We start from the raw sequence: 19,120 nt of genomic DNA, 5'->3' as shown, positions 1-19,120 counted from the left end.
CGCTGCCTCAGTATTCTTACAGATAATGGCATCAAGCATGTTATCTCCTACTCTTCAATTTTACTTTGGCTTCCTGCAATTTACATCCCATTGTCCACTCATATTTTCTGCTTTCTTTTGGAATAAATCAAATAGCACTTCTTATGTTGGCTCTGGACTTAATAAAATTCAGACATGCAGCATTTGGGATTTTTAAAATAACACGTTTTAATACAAAGATGTGAGATATCTTTTGAAATCTGTGGTGGATGTTTGTTTCCTGCTGGGCTTAATTTAGGAATCCAGTGCTAGCATTAAACCAAGGGGAAAAATATTTGCTCTTTCATCTGTGTGCCACATCCCATCTGAAATCACAAACAGCTTCTTTAAATTTCTGGTCTTCATCCCCAGCTGGATGTACATAATGCTCATGCCTGTCTGATGCATGTGACACATAGAAGCCTTTAAAAAATAAACAAATTGTTAAGCCATTCTTATGCTTCTTGTCTTAGACCTCATAATCATCTGCAGTTTGGGAGAAGAACAAGTGTCTGAATCAAACAGATTCTAAACATGATTTAATAAAGATGTAGCTCTTCCTTTTTCTGGAGAAACCTCCCCTTCTCAAACCTGATTTCTTATCTCCTGATTTTGTCAGAAAACAATATGTGGGTAATAATGTTTGGGCAATAAATAACTTCCTCATAGAAGGGGATCCTTTCCCTTAATTTAATCCTCTCTTTGAATACAGAAGTAAATATCTTCAGACATTTCGAGGACAAAATTTAGGAGAGTTAAAACCAAATGTGAATCCCTGTATCCCAGCACCTGTTCATATAGCTGCCATAGCCTGTACCATATACTCTGCAGAAGGACTTCTGGTTTTTGTGCAAGATCGTGTGGGTTCAGCTGTTCACCTGCTTAGATCACATCAAACAGCTAGGATCAGAGTTTAAAGAAAGCCTTTCACTTTTTGCTTGGAAAACTTCCAACTTTGTTCGAAAATCATCTTGGGCCCATTGTGCTGTAATACAGATTAGACATGAAAAGGACACATTAAAAGAATGTTATTAAATTGTAAAATGAAACACTGAAGTTGAATGCCAGAATCAATGTTGGCCCCATAATCTCAGTTGGTACCTTGCATGTATGCATTATGATGCAGATTTTAATTGTATACTTGCATCTTTTCTCTGTAGTTTCTCTGCCTTATTTACATAAGTGTCCTTTCTCACCTCTTTCTCCCTCAAACGGAAAACAGTCTTTAAGCTGACAAGCTATTTGATATTTTGTTTTCTCTTTATTCAGTATACGAGCAAATTGCAGTTAGTGAGTGCTGTTCCAACCCTGATATGAGGACAAAATAATTAATTTTTTCCTGCAGTTCTCTGTGGTAATTTGCCAGCTGTGGAACAGAGATCCTGTGTGACGTAACAGTGGCATTTCAGTTGTGATTGCAAGGGAATCCCTGCAGATTTAGAGAGTTTAGATATTGAAATTTAAGTTATTTTTACAAGGTGTGTGTGTGTGTGCAGATTTTTATTTTCTACTGGCTAAAGAGATCTGGGAAAATTCTGAGTAAACAAGAGGATGTGTTCATGACTCGACAGACCTTTCATCGATATATTGCCAGTTCCTGCTCTAAAGCAAGTGTGATCTAAAACTTCCCAAGGGAAAAGCCATTATGATTTTATACAGCATATTCTTCAATTCATTTGTTTGTGAAATCTAAAGTTCATGTTTATATGAAAGAAAAATTTCAGCCTAAACAGTTTAATTTTGCTGGAAATTGAGTCTTTGTAGCTAAAAATATCTGGCCAACTTGGTCACTGGATATGCTGCTTAGATTATTAAGTATTGGTTTTGTACAAGGCTGAGAAATTCCATTAACACTCTGACTTATTTACTTTTTTCAAAACAACATGTTGTTAGCATGTTAAAAATGTTCCACATGTAGCGGACGATAACCAGCTGTGCTGTGCCAGTAGGAGTATGGCAGCTACAACCATCAGATGGGATGGGATAGAAGGAAATGAGGCTGCACTTTGAACCTGACTTGGATGTGCTCGCTACTGAGATATCCATCCACATGCAAGGATTTATGGACATGCCTCTGTTCTTACCTGCCTTCTGTAATTCTTCTGCACGTGTCTTACATAATCTTTTTTAGGGTGTCCAGTAACAGAAAGTAAACTGAAATTATTCTACAGCAGAAAATTCATTTTTAAAATGACTTTGTTTACTCAGTGGTTTTCAAAGCTAGCCTTGTCAATAGCAATTTAATGCTTTCTTTCTCAACTCTTTTCAAAGACCCTAGTCTTTGGGTCACATTGAATATCCAAAAAAAGAAATGAAGAAATATTTCTTTAGAGAAAATATTGAACTTTCTTGAGCTTGATCTTGTAAAAACCAGCCTTGATAACAACCTTTAGCCAACTGACTGGAAAGGAATCTTTAGCTAAAGCTGGAGAGGAACCAGTGTGGCTCAGCTGTTATATGACTATGAGAGGAGAGAGCACATCCCATCTACAAAAAGGAGAGGGAGAGTTTTCTTTTTGCAGTCCCTTTGGTAAATTAAAGGAATGTAATGGAGCAGGGAACAAGTACAGATACGATAGAATAAACTGAGTAATGATCTCAGTGACATGATACTGTATCCGCCAAAACATTCTGCTGATCTCATGTTGATATGTTCATCATTTATGTGAAGTTGTGATTTCTCATGATGATTCTAAATCTCATTAGGACAGTATTTCATCTGTTCAGAACTTGATGTGAGTAAGCATCATGAAGGAGCTACTCAAGAGCCAGTTCTCTTTCTTATCAGAGCAGTAAGTTGTCACAAAGTTAAATTGTCTTGATGATGAGTTATCATCAGTATAATATCTCCACTATGTTCTGTAGTTAGTCAGCTATACTATTGTCAATAAGATAATGCCTGAAAATTGTGTGTACACAGGATAACTCAGAAACATGAAGATGATCTCTGTTTATTTATGAAAATATAAACTGTTCTATCTTAAAAACAAACAAACAAAAAACATTTTCTGTTACTGTCTTTTGAAGTATTTGTTCAATCAAAAGTCTTTTTGATTTTGTTCTATGGGAAGGTGAACTAGAAGAAAATCTTGTAGGCTTGAGGTAAACCTTTCAAAAATGACAAATTGATTAAAGACCTTAAGAACCAATATTTTATACAGAGTTTAGTCAGTGAAAGCTCCTTTGCTTAATCCCAGTGAGACAAATGTTTCTGAGCACAACGTGGTTGTGAAGGAGAATCTTAAAAGCTGAAATGTTTTGGGAATTTCAAAAGTGCTACCTTCAAGATTTGCTGCTCTGATGGCAGCAGATTTTAGGCAGTGAGAACAAGGGAATATAGTCCTGGCTGCGTTCACATGTACATTTATTTAGTTTAGTTGGAGGATAGGAAATGAGTGGCTAAGTATAGGGAAAGGACAATGTAGACATTTTTTCCTGAAACAATCTTATCTTCAATTTTTTTCTTATACCTTGTGAATTATCATAGTATGTAATGTGAAGTATATCTGAAATTATCGTGCAATATAGGTTCAGTGTCACATATGTAGGAAAAAATGTTGGTGTTTTCATGGTTCCAGTAGTTATTTTTACTGCAATATTTCCTACACTTAGAATTGGATAACACAGGCAAACTTAGCTCATGTGCATGAAAAATACTTTGTTTTCCATGAACGCAGACTAGAACTTTGTTCATACCTGACATGTTTTTATATTATTGCACGTTCTCTTAACTTGAAAAAATTGCTATGAATTCTTATTGTCAGTTTCTCAAATGGTAGTATTTTCTCCTAGTAAGGTAATTTCTTTTCTTGTGGGCTAACGGTTGTTGTTATGACATATATTCTCTCTCCCAGGACTTTACTGCTCCTTCCTTTGATGTGTCTTATAAAAGTCCAAAGAGAGACAAGAACATACTTGACTCTCATGTAACTATATATAAAGCCAAATACGACCAAAATGAAACTACCAGTAATTGTGCTTCTATATTTTAATTTGATATTTACATAATACATTAGGATATTGTGCTAACATTTCAGATATTTCAGTTTCTCCTCATCACTGTTATTCTTAAGACTGTTTTTGTAGATCTTGTGCCAGTAAACAGAAAAGGCATCAAACTTTTAAATATAATCTGTGCAGCAGGAATATTTTTCCATTATGTCTCAACAGAAGAAAAAAATTGGCTTTCAGCACCATATTTTCTTTAAAAGTACAAATATACTTCATTCTCATGTTTTGTCTGCGATGAAATAATCTATGTTTTATAGTTCATGTGCACAGGCTGCTCCCATATGTCACTTTGATACTTGATGGCTTGCTAGGTGCCACTTTGTGTTAAGTTGGTACCTAGGTTGACTGAAATAATTAATGAGGCCCATGCTTAACTATTGGAACAAAATAAGAAAAGTTGAACATGTGTTTTCATGGACCTGTAACAAAACCTCACAGCAGGATAGAGGTGCTGTGCAGAGTTTGCTAGGCAGCAATGCTAAGGTCCAAATTCTAATGCTCATGAGCAGAGACTCTGCTGGGTGACAGATGAACTTCTGGGGGTACATACTATATAGGAGATGGGAAAACTTAGCAATATCTGTAGGTCAGCTTTGCTCTGCGGCTAAAGCCAGGCTCTTGGAAGAGTTATGTGCTCATGGGCATAGGGGAAATTTTACACCAAGACACATTTCCTCTGTTCTCAAGGTATTTTTTGGCATGCTAGAGCAAAGTGGTTTAAACTTGGGTATGGATAAATTCAGAAAGCTTTTTCTTCAGAGCAGGCTGTCAGTGAAAAAAAATATTGTGGAGCTGCAAAACTGAATACTCTGCTGAAAATTGCTAAGACCTTCAGGGACAATGCTGAATGTGTATGTAACTTACAAATCACTTCTGAACAGAATCCCATAGGGAAAGTGAACCTGTTTTCTAGATAAATTGGTAGGTGCTATTTCTTCCCACCTACCACAACTAAAAAAAATAGTGCATCTTAAGTTATAGTTGAGGAATGGAATGCAACTTCTCTGACTTCCTTAAAAAGGAAAGGGTGAGAATCAGAAATGACTCTGCTTATCTAGAACGATTAAGTCCAATCCTCTTAACTACCCTTTAACTTGATTCAGCCAATCCCATTCTTTCCTGCATTAATGTGCTCTGCTACTGGCCTTCAAGCAGATTTTTAAAAAAGGTTCTATAAAATGTTGTCTTTTATTCATTATTAATAATTCTTTGAATCCTTTTTCTTTTCACATCTTTTTGTCCTTTGAATAAAAAGGAATTTAAATGTATATGTAAATTATTTATTTATATGTACATTTTGCATGAAAATTATGGAGAAATTTAAATTCATGGCCAAACCATTGATACTCTTTTCTAAGAATTCCAGATACTATGGGTAGAATGTGTTGCAAGAATTACAAGTACTTATGCTATTTTGGTATGTGCTTTGTAGGATATGATATTGAAGAATAAATGGAAGCCATCTTGAGGTATGCAGGATGCAGAACTGGTGTTGTTATCTAAGAAATTAAATCTGTACTTTTGGGAAACTTTTAGTCCTGTACATTGTCTTTCTGGTACTTCTGAAGTTTTTGCTTTGAAAATTCGGAGATTGCATAATTGAATGTATTACAGATTTCTGCTTATAGTTGGTTTAGTGGTTGTTGTTTTTTTTCTTCCCATTGCCATAACTTTACCTTCTCTTGAACTCCAAAGCATCGTTCATTCTTTGTGTTCTTTTTGCCTTTTCAATGGAAAAAATAGGTTAAAAGACAAGAGAAAAGATTGATCGTCTCAAAAGAACAAATAAGAATTCTTTGACCAACTTCAGATTTTTTACCTACCTGTACAAACAACATTATGACAGTTAACATAGAAATAAAAAATGAGAGAATAATCTGGCAGTGCCTTTTTCAACTGATACAAGTTAGTCTTTAGATTTAGTCAGCTTAAATAGTTTCCTTAAATGGTGATGTAGTATAGAATGGTTGTTTATAAATACGCAGATGTTCTTAAACCCAGTAACTGTCAAGCATTTGCATGTTAATGAAGTGTTACAGCACTAAGCAGTGGCTAGCAAGCAGGAACTGTGGAGATAGGATTTATACTGAGGATCTCAAGGAAACTGCTATTAGATGTAAACAGAGAATACAGCTCCTATTAACTGGTAGAGATGCTGTTTGTTATTGACACTTTTTGTTCTTGTATTCTAGCACATACACAGTAAGACTAAGTTCTTGCTGTCTCCAACCTTTTTATTTTTTTCACCAAAATAAATCACTGCTGAGGATGTAAATGAATACCTTTCTTCCTCGAACAGACAGTAGAACTCATAAGGGAATAATTACAAGTCTAATACAGCTCTCTTAGTGTCATCAACTGAATGATTCTTGGAATCAAAGTCCCGGATGAGTTCCTAAGATTTTTAACTCTAAGCTTCTGGACTGAAATAGTATGAGTTTTAAATTCTGTTTTCATTGGAAGATCAAAGAAAATAGTATGGTATTAGTATTTTCTGTATTTCTGTTTGTATAGCTTCTGAAAGAAATTTTTGTATTTAATAGCATGCATTTGCTGGGTGAGATAAGGAAGGGAAAGAAGGGTGGTTTATTAGGCCTACATGAAGAGTTGTCTGTAAGGCTGACAAAACCTTCTAGAGGTTGATCATCCATATATTTATTCTCTAGAAGACTTTTTTTGGTGTGACCTGATAATACTGACATGAGATTTCCTGATGGGCTGGATTACAGATGGATTGCTCAGTGTCACTATTTGTTTTACCTTGTGCAGATTTTGAGCATGTGAAGTGTTAAAAACTGCTGTGAAAAGCTTGACTCATAGCCATCTTGTAGGCACCGGGCCTGCTGTTACAGCCCTGAAGCTGTCCTGCCTCCTGGATGAACAAGCACTGGTCCCTCAGCTTCCCACAGTGCTCCAGCCCTCAACCAACTTGGTAGCCCTCCACTGACTTGTTCCTGCTTTTAGATAACTGTCTTGCGTTGAAGAATCCCATACTGGGTTAAGTATGGAGCCTAATGAGTTCTGAGTAGAAGGGGATAATTGCTTCCCTTAGCTGCGCTCTGACTCATCCAGTCCAGGATGCTGTTGGCCATCTTTGCTGCCAGAGCACGCTATTGGCTTTTGCTCAACTTGTGGCCCACCAGGACACCCAGAGTCTTCTCGCAGGGCTGCTCTTCACCCAACCTGCCCTAGCCCGTATGTCTGCAATAGTGCAGGGCTCTGCATTTGTCCTTGCAGAGGACAAATATTATCCTTGTGAGATTTCTGTTGCACTGTCCCTCCAGCCAGTGTAGGGTCCTCTGGATGGCACTTCTGCATTTCTCCAAGTGTAAGGGATCTCTGCTGATTTCCATGACTTTTCAAAGACCATAGAGAGAAGCCATGCTGTGACAGCAACTACCTTTTTCTACACCAGTGGGCAGCCCATCTCCAATATCTGCAGTTGGATTGTGTGCACCAGAGCTGAAATGATGGCTGCTTCTTCTGCCCTGAGGAAGAGCGGAAGTGAATTATTTTTTGTTAATTAAAAAAAAAAAAAAAAAGTTGTAGATCTCTTCTTGCTTGTTGAAGGTGGTGAGCCCATGCAGCCAGGCTCTATGAGGAGCAAGCTGTGCTCAGCTATGTCTGCTGGCAGCTCCTCTGATCCTATTTCTGTTGAAACAAGTGTTGGATCGGCAAATGTGATGTATGCAAGAACAAGAACATGCAAGTATTGACTTTCTGGATACCTGAGCTACTTCTGTGGTTGCAAACTGTCTGCCTTCAGCTGCATGTCTTAAGTTGCACTCAAGGAATAGATTGAACAGATTGCCTGCTCTGCCTTTTAAGCCTATTGTTTGCAGGGAGCTAAGAAGTGCTTTAATGAATGGCATATGAGATAACACTGCTGTAGAGATGCTGGTCAACCAGAGCTTAGTCCAGCCTCTCTGTTCTACTAATGCCAAGCGCCATGGCTGAGTGTTGTATTTGTTAACTCTTTACTTACAAGCATGCTGCCAGAAAAGCAATGTTCATAGAGCCACCTGGGCTGTTTCCACAAGCTGGAAGTGCTGCTTCTCCAGTATGGGATCCCTCAGCGACTTGGTACCTTCTTGCATTGCCTTCCAGCTTCTGCAACAGTATTTATTCCAATGTACTGCTGAAATCGGTTTTGCTTGCAGAAGTCGCATTTCACTGAGGTTCTGAGTGTTATTGAATCATCCTTAATAAACCTTTTTTTCCTATATTAGCTTTTCTAGAAAATGGGGTTGTGACTTATTTCTCAATTTACCTGCTTTCTGACTCAAATCCTATTATGAGCAGCAATATTGCCCAGAAAATATATTCTCAATAGTCAGAGCACTTTGACATTGTAAGCAGAGGACTAACAACCTAACTTTAATTCGTGTAGTTTGAAAAAATCTTTCCTTGACTCTTACCTCTGGTTGTCAGTTAAAATCATGTCTCGGTTCCAGTGATAGCTGCAGTTGTCATTTTTGCTTAAAAACCTGTGTAGTTCAAAAACCCCCTTCTTCTCAGTACACTGATACTTCTTGGCAATTCTGAACAGGGCATAAACTCATTAAAAGCTCCAAATTAATTCTTAACCAGTGTTTGTACTATAGCTCAGTACAAATTATGTTTACACTGTAGCATAAAAAAAACTGTGCTATGCTTTTTTTTTTTTTTAAAGTTTCAACAAATGTGTGTATTCTATGTGTACTGCAGGACTTGTGGGAGGAGGTGGATGCCTCAGAGCAGAATGCAGCATTAGCTGACCATTGGTTATTAAAGACTGTGCTGAAACCTCAAGGGCTGCTTGGCTTCATTTGTTGCTCCTGGAGGTATAGGCTGCAGGAGTGTTTTAGGACCCATTTCTCACTTTCATGCTTGCCTAGGGGTGACTTTCTTCCCCATGAGTGCTATGATCTTGAGAGTTGTACTTTGGCTGCATTCAGGCTGAGTCTACTAGTGCTTGATGGAGTAGACAAACGTGGCAGTGTGATGCACCTGATCAGCAGAGGCCAACAAACAAGCTCAGACCTGGTTTGTAGAAAACTTGCCAAGCTGTAGCTAGGATTCTCAGGAGTTGGCTTCTTTCTTACCAACAAACATGAGGAGATCCACCGAACTTTTTGGGGATATTCCCATAATCAGAGAAGCTTAAAGTGGCTCTCAGTTTCTCTGTCCAGTTTGTACTGGCTTTTAAATAGACTGAAGCAATAAATATCTCATCCTTTGTACTCCACAGGCCAATACAGGACAGGGAGACTTTGAAGGGGCACAAGAATATTAGAGCCAAAGTAAACACCAAGAAGGAGAGAACAGAGGAAGAAGCAGAGGGACCAGTGGGAATCTGTCAGGTGCAGAGAAGGCCCTCTGACATAACTGACTTGTTACAACACTTAGCATACAGCAGTAAAAAGAGCCTTTCCATCCCAAGAGGTATTATGTTTGCAATTGCAGTATGCTCCTGCTGGGAAGATTATATTCCACATTTGAGTTATGGCAAACTGAAATTGTTTTTGTAGTAAATGCATTTTTTAACAAATGTGATTTTAAACTGAAACATCACACTGCTTGTTCTCACCTATGTTAATTAAAAAAAGGCAGTGTGCTGCAGGTGTACTGCAGGTTTGGTTGGATTACTAAGCCTCCCTGATGGGCTTCTTATGTCCCAAGAACATATTGAACACATGCTCTGGTGCTGTTCAAAAGCCCCGTGAGTGGAAGGGGCTGACTGAAAGCTCTGTTACGCTGAAGGGGGGGGGAGGGCAGAGTAAAACAGCTGCTATAAACCTGCTGAACATTTTCATTTATGAATAATTTTTTATACTATCTGGAACAGAAATGGTACCAATGTTTACAAAAGTTGTAGCTGAGATTCAGGTTGAACAGTAAATGTGAAATATTGCTAAATAATTACCAGATTTTAAAGGCCTCTCTTGTGTCTTAAAGACATATGCTTAAGTTAGAGGCATTTTAATTGAAACACATTGACAGTGTTTCTTTCCTTGCAGCATGCTCGTCTGAGGTTCATCTGAGTCTCCCATAAATTTCTTAGCATTATCCAAGAATCATGCTATTCATGAATCATGCTATCATGGGTATTCATTAGATACGAGGTTTACCTGCTTCATTGGCAGGAAGTGATGTTCCTGTTCCCTGACAAAGTTTCCCTCAGAAAACCTTCCCCTGGTGTTGAGGTAATATAACAGGCTAGACTGATCAAGAGACTGCTTTTATTTCAGATGGAATATAGCTAAGTAGTACATTGACCCATTTCCTGAATCTTCCCTCCAGCTTCAGTGGAGCAGATCCAATGTTTGGTAGAAGTGTAGGCTAGCTGGAATCAGTCTCAGAGGCCACCATGGGAACAGCACAGTCCACTGAAGGATAAGCTGTTTCTTTCCCTTAGGATGCTGGTGATGAATGGAAAAACAAAACAAAAAAGATTTTTGCAATCTGAAGAAAGAAGAGAAAACCTTAGGTTTGCTCAGTAACATATACTCTCACAAATTGTGCTCCTCAAGAAACCCCAGGCAAGTTCCCAACTCCTGATAGTGAGTAAACATGTCACTGCCATTTGGTGGCCTTGCTGGACTCATTTTCCCCTGGCCTTCCTAGCCTTTAGTTCATGAATGCCTCTGTGCTGAGGCAGCCCAGTGAGGCCTGTTGGGGCTAGCATGTGAGGGCCATGCCACATGGCCAGGCTGGCTCCCTCTTGCTTGCTTGGCTTGCTCCTGGTCTTGTTTGGACTTAGTGTCTACGGGTACCATTGCACCTGAACAGGTGTGGGCTGGATGAGGAGATAAGGCTATTTTGGAAAAACCTGTAGAAAGTCTCTCTCCTTTGTATGCTTTCACTGCCCGCAGTGATGAATAATGTAAACTCTTTCTGTTTTGTGTATGATAGGGATTTTTATCTGTTTTCTTAACAAATTTCTATTTGAAAGATAAGGTAAAAGGAGCTGTGACTATCCCTGTGACTCATACCTTTACTCTGTGAGGAATAGAGCAGTAACTAAATGACTCAACATGTGGATGCTCAATATATGCTAGCTGGGAATTTAATGGGAAATGTTGCAGGAGAGAGACTGTAAACTCACAAACTTTCACTGCTTCTGTGTTCTGGGCGTGGGTCAACTATGTGCGTGCTGGCATGCATCTTTTAAGTTAGATGGATTACAGCTTAAGCTCTTTCTGGAAATTTAGTAGTGAGGACAGGTAGAATTGAAAGGCTTATTGGTATATGTTGGGCATAAAGCATGAATTGACATCTGGGGCAGATATTTATCACATAGGAGCAGCACTTAGGTTATAAACTGTGGCATAGTTTTGTAGGAGTTCCTTTCTCTTCTGTTGTGGTGGGTGGAAATCTTATGTGCTAGCTAATGGAAAGTTGGTGGCAATCACTGGAAAGCAGCAATAAAGGAGGCTTTCTGGTCAATTGTTTTATGCTGAACAGGCAGGCCTCTGATATGACTCTGTATCTCGTCTGTTGGCATCATTTTCAAAGTACAACATAGTGGCTTGGTTTAATGGCGTTTACACTCTTGAGTATGTGATAACTACAATATGTTTTTATTACAGCTTCACTATATTAACAACCTATGAAATGGTTGCCTGGCTATTACAGTTACTTTTCAGACTTGAGTTTGCACTTTCCTCTGAGGGCTCAAATCTGTGTGTTAGGCTTTGTCCTCCTGACAAGATGCTGAAAGAAAAGCTGGGAAACTGAAATCTAGAACCATTAAAGCCTGGATTTCCAATAACTGATGCTAATTGGCATATGACTTCTGTCAACTCCTTTTTCCCTCAGCTGTGATATCTCAAATGGCATGTGTGTGTGTGCCTACCTTCCAGTCTCCTTTTCTGACTCCATTTCACGCATTTATTTGTAGTTCTTAAGTGTCTGATGTGTGTGAGCTCATTCTGCAGCCTTTTGCTCTATCAGGGCACTAAATAGCCCTCTTGAGCCTATAGGCTTTGCATGTTTAGGAACAGTGTGTCAAGTACTGCTTGTGATCTGTTTCTGTTTCTGTGCACTGGATGAATTTTTCACAAGCTCCAAAAATTAAGTCCCACTTCAAGAAGCAATTGATTTGCCTTTGTTTTTTTTTTTCCCAGGCCTGTTATTTATTTATATATTTATTTTGCTTCTCTCTAATCCATCTTCGTAAGTGGTTTAAGAGAAATGCCGACACACTCTTACCTCTGCCATCACCAGTAGGTGCTATTCTAGAAGTGTATAATGATTTTAATGAGTTTTGTGGCTCAAAGTTAGACACTAAAGCTGAATTGAAAGCATTCACCAGTGAAAAAAGGATAGGCCCTTATTGATAGCTAGTCAAAAGTGAAGACTTAGATGTAATTATTTACAAATCAATTAATGGACCTTTCCTCTAACACCCTATCCGTCAAAGACTGGCTAAGAGCGTAGGAGAGCCTTGATAAGAATACACCATGAAACAAAATCAATTGTCTTTTGTCATTCTGACAGAAGTGAGCTATACATGTAGATTAACCCAGAATGCAATAGGAATATGTCCACAGGCTGGAAGATAACCCAATTTCATAAAATCAAGGTAGTCATAACAATATTTTCGTAATTGATGGCAAGATTAGAAGTTATCTAACATCATAGTGGCAGGAATCAAAACCACTTCAGGTGCAGAAATGCAACGCTTTAAAGCTAGATTTACTTTCTCAGCTTGGGAATCTGTCCTTAATGTCAGCTGATATAAAGAAAGTACACCTGTAGCACATGCTTTTAAAGTCATATGTTTATGATTGTAGCTGGCAGTTGCATTTGTGACCAATATGCAGTTCTTCAGCATTGCTGGTGCAGGTGTGTTTGTGATGCTGAAGAAAAGCAGCCAGTAATTTTTACTTTGCTTTTTGGAAAGAAGTTTATTTTTACCTTTTAATTAACATGTAAAATGTCTTTAATTCAGATTAGAGGTTGAAGTTATGATGATCTTCATATTGTAGCCCTGGCTGCAGAATGTCTCTACAAAAGAGAAATAGGAATAAATCTTAAAATCCTTTAAAGTAGCACATGAAAACATCTAAACTACTTCTATAATCAGATACTGTTGAAACATTTTATTTAAAGGAGATGATTAAAAGCTATTTGTTGTAGCAAATATTAGTTCTTCATGCAACAGTACTGTGTGTAATTCTCATGAAATTTTCAGTATCTTACCTATTTTTTTTCCTTGCATTCAAATCAGTACTCTGGTTTGTGTTTCCAGCTGAGCAGTACATATTCCATAGCCTTGCATTTAGCATAACTTCATTCCACTCATGCATTCCTTATCTGCTGCCTCATCTCCTTGAGCTGAGCCTTCCCCAGGTGGCTTTTGGAAAACTCTGAAGAAGAAACCATTGCACATCCACCCACCATCTCTCCACCTCTCAACTTGTGTAGATTCAAGCTGTAACATACTTTCTGCATTTCCATGGGTTATTTTGTAAATCATCCAAGGAGTGTAGCAGTTGCTCCCATTCCATTCAATTCATTTCTCAGCATAAAATACCTCTAAAGATTGTATCTCCTCCAAGATTTATGGCAATAACTCTTTCTTGCTGATTACAGGATCATGAATACCTAAGAATTGTTTCAGTATACAGCAGGCCAAAATTAAAAGCAAAACTCAAACCAAGAATATTAATCAAAAAGAGTTATCGGTAGTGTTTTGTGGAGAAGAGCAGAGGTCAGCAGAATAACCTTTCTGTAATGCGTAATGCAGTCATGCATGTGTTTCCTGTTTCCAGGCTTGGTCTGAACAAACTCGAGTGGTTTGCTGGATGTCCTCATGGAGAAAGGTTTGTGTTGCTCATTGATCTGTAGGGTAACCGTAGGACTGCGTGCTGCTCTGTCAGTGGCTTGGGTCCTGACATGGTGTGAGTTTTGACAGAGCGAATCACAGTGGCTAGAAGTATGTGACAAACGTTAGAATGAATGATATCAAAGTGCTAATTTGAAATCATCTTAGCATTGTAAGACCATGAGACTTTAAAAGAGCGTGTAATGAAAGTCTACCATCTGCTGTGTGCCCATGTACAGGAGTACCAAAGATGTCTTCGGTGCTCTCTATGTACTTGTAGTTTCCAGATGTACTAAAAATAAAGAATATTCAGTGCAAAAATAAAAGTATCGAAAGAACAAAAGTTAGGAGAACTGTGGTTTCCTTGGTGACCATAACTCACACATTAATTTGCATGTCACATGATTTTAGCTGCTGTTTTTTTAATGTTTCCGTCTACTTATTTTCATTAATATTTTTTAAAATTTTAATGTTTTTCTTACCTGCTGTATTTCATATGTATGTATTTGTCTATCATCGTCCCCACCCTCGCTATGCTGTTTGAAGACTACTTCTTTTCTTTTCCCTACACCCTCCCCAGATGAGGCAGAAAGGAGGGGGCAAGTGGGGAATTGAAGAATTGAAACCAGCATCCTTGCATCTTCCCTGAAGTAATTCCCGTCTAAGAAAATAATTGTCTCATCTGTGAGAAACCGAACTCTTCCTTTATACTTATTCTGCTTCTCATGTATCAAAATGACATGGTGATGTGACGGTGTCATAGGCAGGTAGTATCATGGGGAAAAAATAACTGTTGTTTTCAGTGCATTTGAGGCAAACTATTTTTTTTTATATTACGAAAATAACATTAGGTATGTTTTCTGACATATGCCATAGCCTTGGCATTGGTCCAGGAATGCTGACAGAAGTTGGGACTGAGATGTTTTTTTTTTTTTTTTCCTCCTCCTGGTTTTGCTCATGGTCATGGACTGAAATATGTTTCTTGGAAAAAAAACTTTGTATGTTTTCTAGTCAAGAACTGTTCGCTTCAGGGAAAATTTGACTTACAGTAAAAACAAGGTGAGTAGAGGAGAAGGAGTGAAAGTACAAAATCAGCTCCAAATCACAGCTTGCCACAATCTTGAATGGAACATTTGGATATAGCACAGCAGCAGTAATTAGCAGTGACTATCTTGTGCAGCAGTTTTCCTTGGAGGTACACCTGTTCTGTGTGATTTGCTTCTTGTAGCTTAAAAACATGCTATGCTTCTAGTATTTCTATCCTATTTTGTCTGTCGATCAATCGTTGATACTGTGGGGAAAAAAGTGTGTCTCTGCAAAATAGTTTTGAAGTGCATTTTAAGTTTTTCTGTGTGCATACCTCTGATTTCTGGTGATTTCTAAAACATAAGACAAAGTGAAGGGTGCGGATACTGTCTAATTTAGATGTAGCTGTTACTCTGAAATCCAACATCTAAGTCCCAGCTCAGTGAAGAAAAAGTGGTATTTACTTGAGGTTAAAACATCCCTCAAATAAGTAGTATAAATACTTACCAAGGAATTCTGCTAAAAGCAATTGCAAAGTTCTTAGAGTCCACTGAAGGTGTCTGGAGTCCATTGTTATTTAGACAAATGTAACATAGTCTTCCTCCTGCGGCACATTTTATTTACCGATTACCATCTTTATTTTTTTTCCAATTTACATCTTTTCCCAGTTAAGATTTGTTTGCCCTGCCTGCACATCTAGGAGCAATACAGTGTTTGATAACTGATGCTGAACTTCTGTTTTCAGAATAAAGGATTATATGAGCTTTGTGTTAGTAAATGGAATGTGGAGGAATTCCAATGGAAGTAGATGAGGCATTTGAGCAAAGTAAGGGGCTTTGTTCTTTTTTTGAGTGAAACAAAATATATCTGAATATCAATTCCAAATGTAGTTTAGTTGCTCCAGAAGTGGTTGGACTGCCATAATTCTGTATTCACTTCTGACTTTGATAAACTTATCTGTAAGCTTTCAAAAAAATAATTACATACTTAGGCATCAAAAGTATGTGTACCTGGGACAGATGTGAATCAATGATCTGCCTCAGATCCAAATCCTTCTGATGCGTCAAGCTAGATAGACTAAAAATGTCACATTATGAGAACATAAAACTTAGTTGACCAAATAAATGGTTCTCCATGACTCAGAGAAGTACATTTGGCATTTTTAATCATGATTTTCTCAGACTTTTCCCCTAAATTACTATGATAGTATAAAACTTCTAAACAAACTCAAAAAAGCCTATCTACCAGCAGTGATCCATTTTTGAACAACTACATAAAATATTTTGGGTATCCAAATTTGCAGATGAAATTAACATTTTTACATTCCTGTTATATTTCTGGTGCTCAGGATACTGGATATCCAAATAAGATTATTGTTCTTTTTAGTTTGCTGTTCATGCAGTAGGTCACCCTTTTTGACAGGCTTCTAGGTTTCCATTTTAGATCTGTGCTTGCTGAATCACGATTTATTGAAAATATTAAACATTTTTATAAATAATGGTATTTCACATAGATTGCCCTAAAAATCCAGCATCTCTCCTTAACATCCCAAGGAAGAAATGCTGCTAACATCAGACTAGGAAATTGAAATATAAACTTGTAAATTGCATACAAGTGCGAAATATGATGTAACCTTCTCTTGTAAAATGAAGTAAGAAGGAAAATTGTTAATTGTCTTACGGTTAAACAAAGTGACACATGATTAACATCAGCCAGTTTTTTATGAAATTTCTTTGAAACTGTAGTATTTTTAATTGCTTAGTAGCATAGCCAGCCTAAAGGTGGCTTTTACACAGAGGAAAAGAACTTTTTCCCTGCCCCTGACAAAATTCCCTAACTGTACATAGGTTCTAGTCTGTGTTTCTGTAAGTGATCAAAAAATTGTTTTCTTCACCAGTAACCCCTTTGGACAAAGTTAGCTGTAAGTTTAATTCCATCTTTACTGCTCAGCACTACAAGAGAGACACTAATACATACGCAGGAGAAAGAAATTTGGCACTAGTTTCTAGAAAAAGAAGAAAAATACCATGGGAGGAAAAAAAAAGGAGTAGAAAATGAAGATAATATAGAAAATAAATAGAAATTATGGAAAAGGTGCATGAAGGAACAAAAGAAAAGGCAAATATCAAATTTTAAAATTTTGTCAAAATAATATGTGCTGTAGACTGTACTGCTTCTAGCTTTTGGGTTAAGAAAAACGTTGCTGTTGCTTATACATGAACTAATAGGCAATGTTCTAAACTCAGGTAAATTGAGTCAAATGAAAAAAAGGAGTGTAGAATAAGTACTAATGTTTGAGGTCAGGTGTTACAACCTTAAAAGAAAGCTTAGAATTACAGGTTGTCAAACTTGCTGAAATGCGCTTGTGTATGAATACCACTCTTCACAGAGTTTGTATAGCAATCCCAGTTGTCAATTGTTGGCTTGACCTTTAAGGAGCAACCTCATGAAGCAAGAGTGGTGTGCTGTTACTATCACTCCTTGTAGCCCTGCACTGGAATGGGAATGCTAGCGGACTCCAGTGCAGATAGTGGAGCAGTGGTATTAGTTATATGGGATTATTCTATGTTGCTACACTGTCAAAGTGTAAAAAAGCAACTATGTAGGCAAAAAGTCTTCCTCCAACTGTGCAGTATGTTTTCATTCCGCAGGACAAATATGAGCAGGTAGAAGGACATGAATGTTAAAATAACAGAAGGTAACCCACCAGTTCAGCTCTTGCACCCATAACTGTGGCTGTGGGAATACAAGCACATTTCTGTGGGACGAGATCACTGAGTTCATTGTAAATTCATAGTGTTGGCTACTACCCAGTACCTATGGTTAATGAAGTAGTTTATCAGTAAACAAAGTTCTGTCCACCAGAGGGGTGCATGGGATGGGGTGAGTCCCTAGCATACTAGCATACCTGCTGGCTTGTGCTCCTCCACTGAGTGCTGGGGCTCCTTTCATGGCAGGTAGTGTGATGAACCCTGCATCTTAGCACATTGCATGGCTTGAATGAGCAGGTGCCTTTCAAATTAGGTTTAACCTGATAAAGACAGAGTTCTGTCATGATTGCACCATTTTGCTTTATTTTATTTTTTTAGAATTGGGAATTGATGCTAATTTTCAAATGTAAAATAGACAATAAGGTTGGTAGGTGTACTTGGCTGTCAAAAACTTGTTAAGTTGGCTTTGATCTAGTTCTTATTTTGTGCCCCAAAGTAACTTTGTAGACACAAACTAAAGCATGCAAATACCTGCTCAATCTGATGCTGCAGTAGATAACTAGATATCTTTTCCAGCAAAGGTTTATCTTTATCTGTTCCCTTGAGGAGAGGAATAGAAGGAGAGAGGGTTTTAGAAAGTAAGTAGATAATGTTTTAAATTACTCTATGGCATTGTACCACTGCAAACTATTTTATGATCAATCCCTGGATTCAGAAATCAGATTCACCTTACTAGGTGGACCTGCACAGCAAGCAAGATGAGAAGATTTCTCAAGTCACCCCCAGACAAGTAGATAATGCTGCCTCACAGCTCTTGAGGGTTTTCTGTCCGTCTTGACATTTTAATTAGGGATTCCTAGGGAAGAGTAATGATATCGCTGGTGGTGTGATATAGTTAGCTAAAGCGAATAACAAAGGTTTTAAATGCAATCATTGTAAGCTTTTGACAAAAGTCATTATTTAAATACAAAGGCATGAAGGAATACATTTTCAAAGTATTGCCTGGAGGATTAAGTGTATATTTTTCTTTGTAGTTAGAGGAGTAGTACATTTCAGACCTTGTCCTGTGTTTGAAAGCGCTCAGTAGATGAGATCTGAGGGCATGCAAGTTTAGAAAAATTTGCTTTTGGAGGTCCAGGTTGAACCTTAAAAGCCATATGTTGTCCTCAAAGCCTGGCTTGCATGTTCACTTTCTGTCATTTCAAGGTGAGGATAATGTCATTTGCTTGCAGGCTTTTCATTAATGTTGAAAGGAAATCAAAAGAGCAGTCAGCTCTCACGATGGTTTGAATTTCTTTGTATCACTATTCATGTAAATAGTTGTGCATATGCAAGTTAGACATAGCTTTAGGGCTGCAGTTAAATTGCTGGCGTACATGCCCGTTGCACTAAAGTTGGACTGCTCTGGTTTATGTGCAGCACTTGTAGTTGTTTGAGTAACATTTAGAAATGTTGCTTATTCTTTCTGGAAATAAAGGCTAGATGCCAAGTGGATGAACAAATAGTTTGCAATTGTTCATGCCATAGAGAACCTATCTATTTT

The 19,120-nt window shown here is 37.9% G+C and overlaps 1 long non-coding RNA gene across 4 annotated transcripts in view; it reads left to right on the top strand.

Moving 5' to 3' along the window:
• Positions 1-19,120, top strand: part of LOC110394037 — a 253,077-nt gene that overhangs the window by 159,830 nt on the left and 74,127 nt on the right. Inside the window, exon 4 of one of the 4 annotated variants that reach the window (XR_002435348.1) lies at positions 13,788-13,838. The exons of the other annotated variants lie outside the window; for them this stretch is intronic. This is a non-coding gene — a long non-coding RNA (uncharacterized LOC110394037). The remainder of the gene's footprint in view (positions 1-13,787; positions 13,839-19,120) is intronic. 4 annotated transcript variants of the gene reach the window in all.

The sequence above is a fragment of the Numida meleagris genome, chromosome 2 (genome assembly GCF_002078875.1).
Source record: "Numida meleagris isolate 19003 breed g44 Domestic line chromosome 2, NumMel1.0, whole genome shotgun sequence".
Classification (NCBI taxonomy): domain Eukaryota; kingdom Metazoa; phylum Chordata; class Aves; order Galliformes; family Numididae; genus Numida; species Numida meleagris.
The sequence above is the reverse complement of the archived record's forward strand: the minus strand, read 5'-3'. Positions and strand labels throughout refer to the sequence as shown.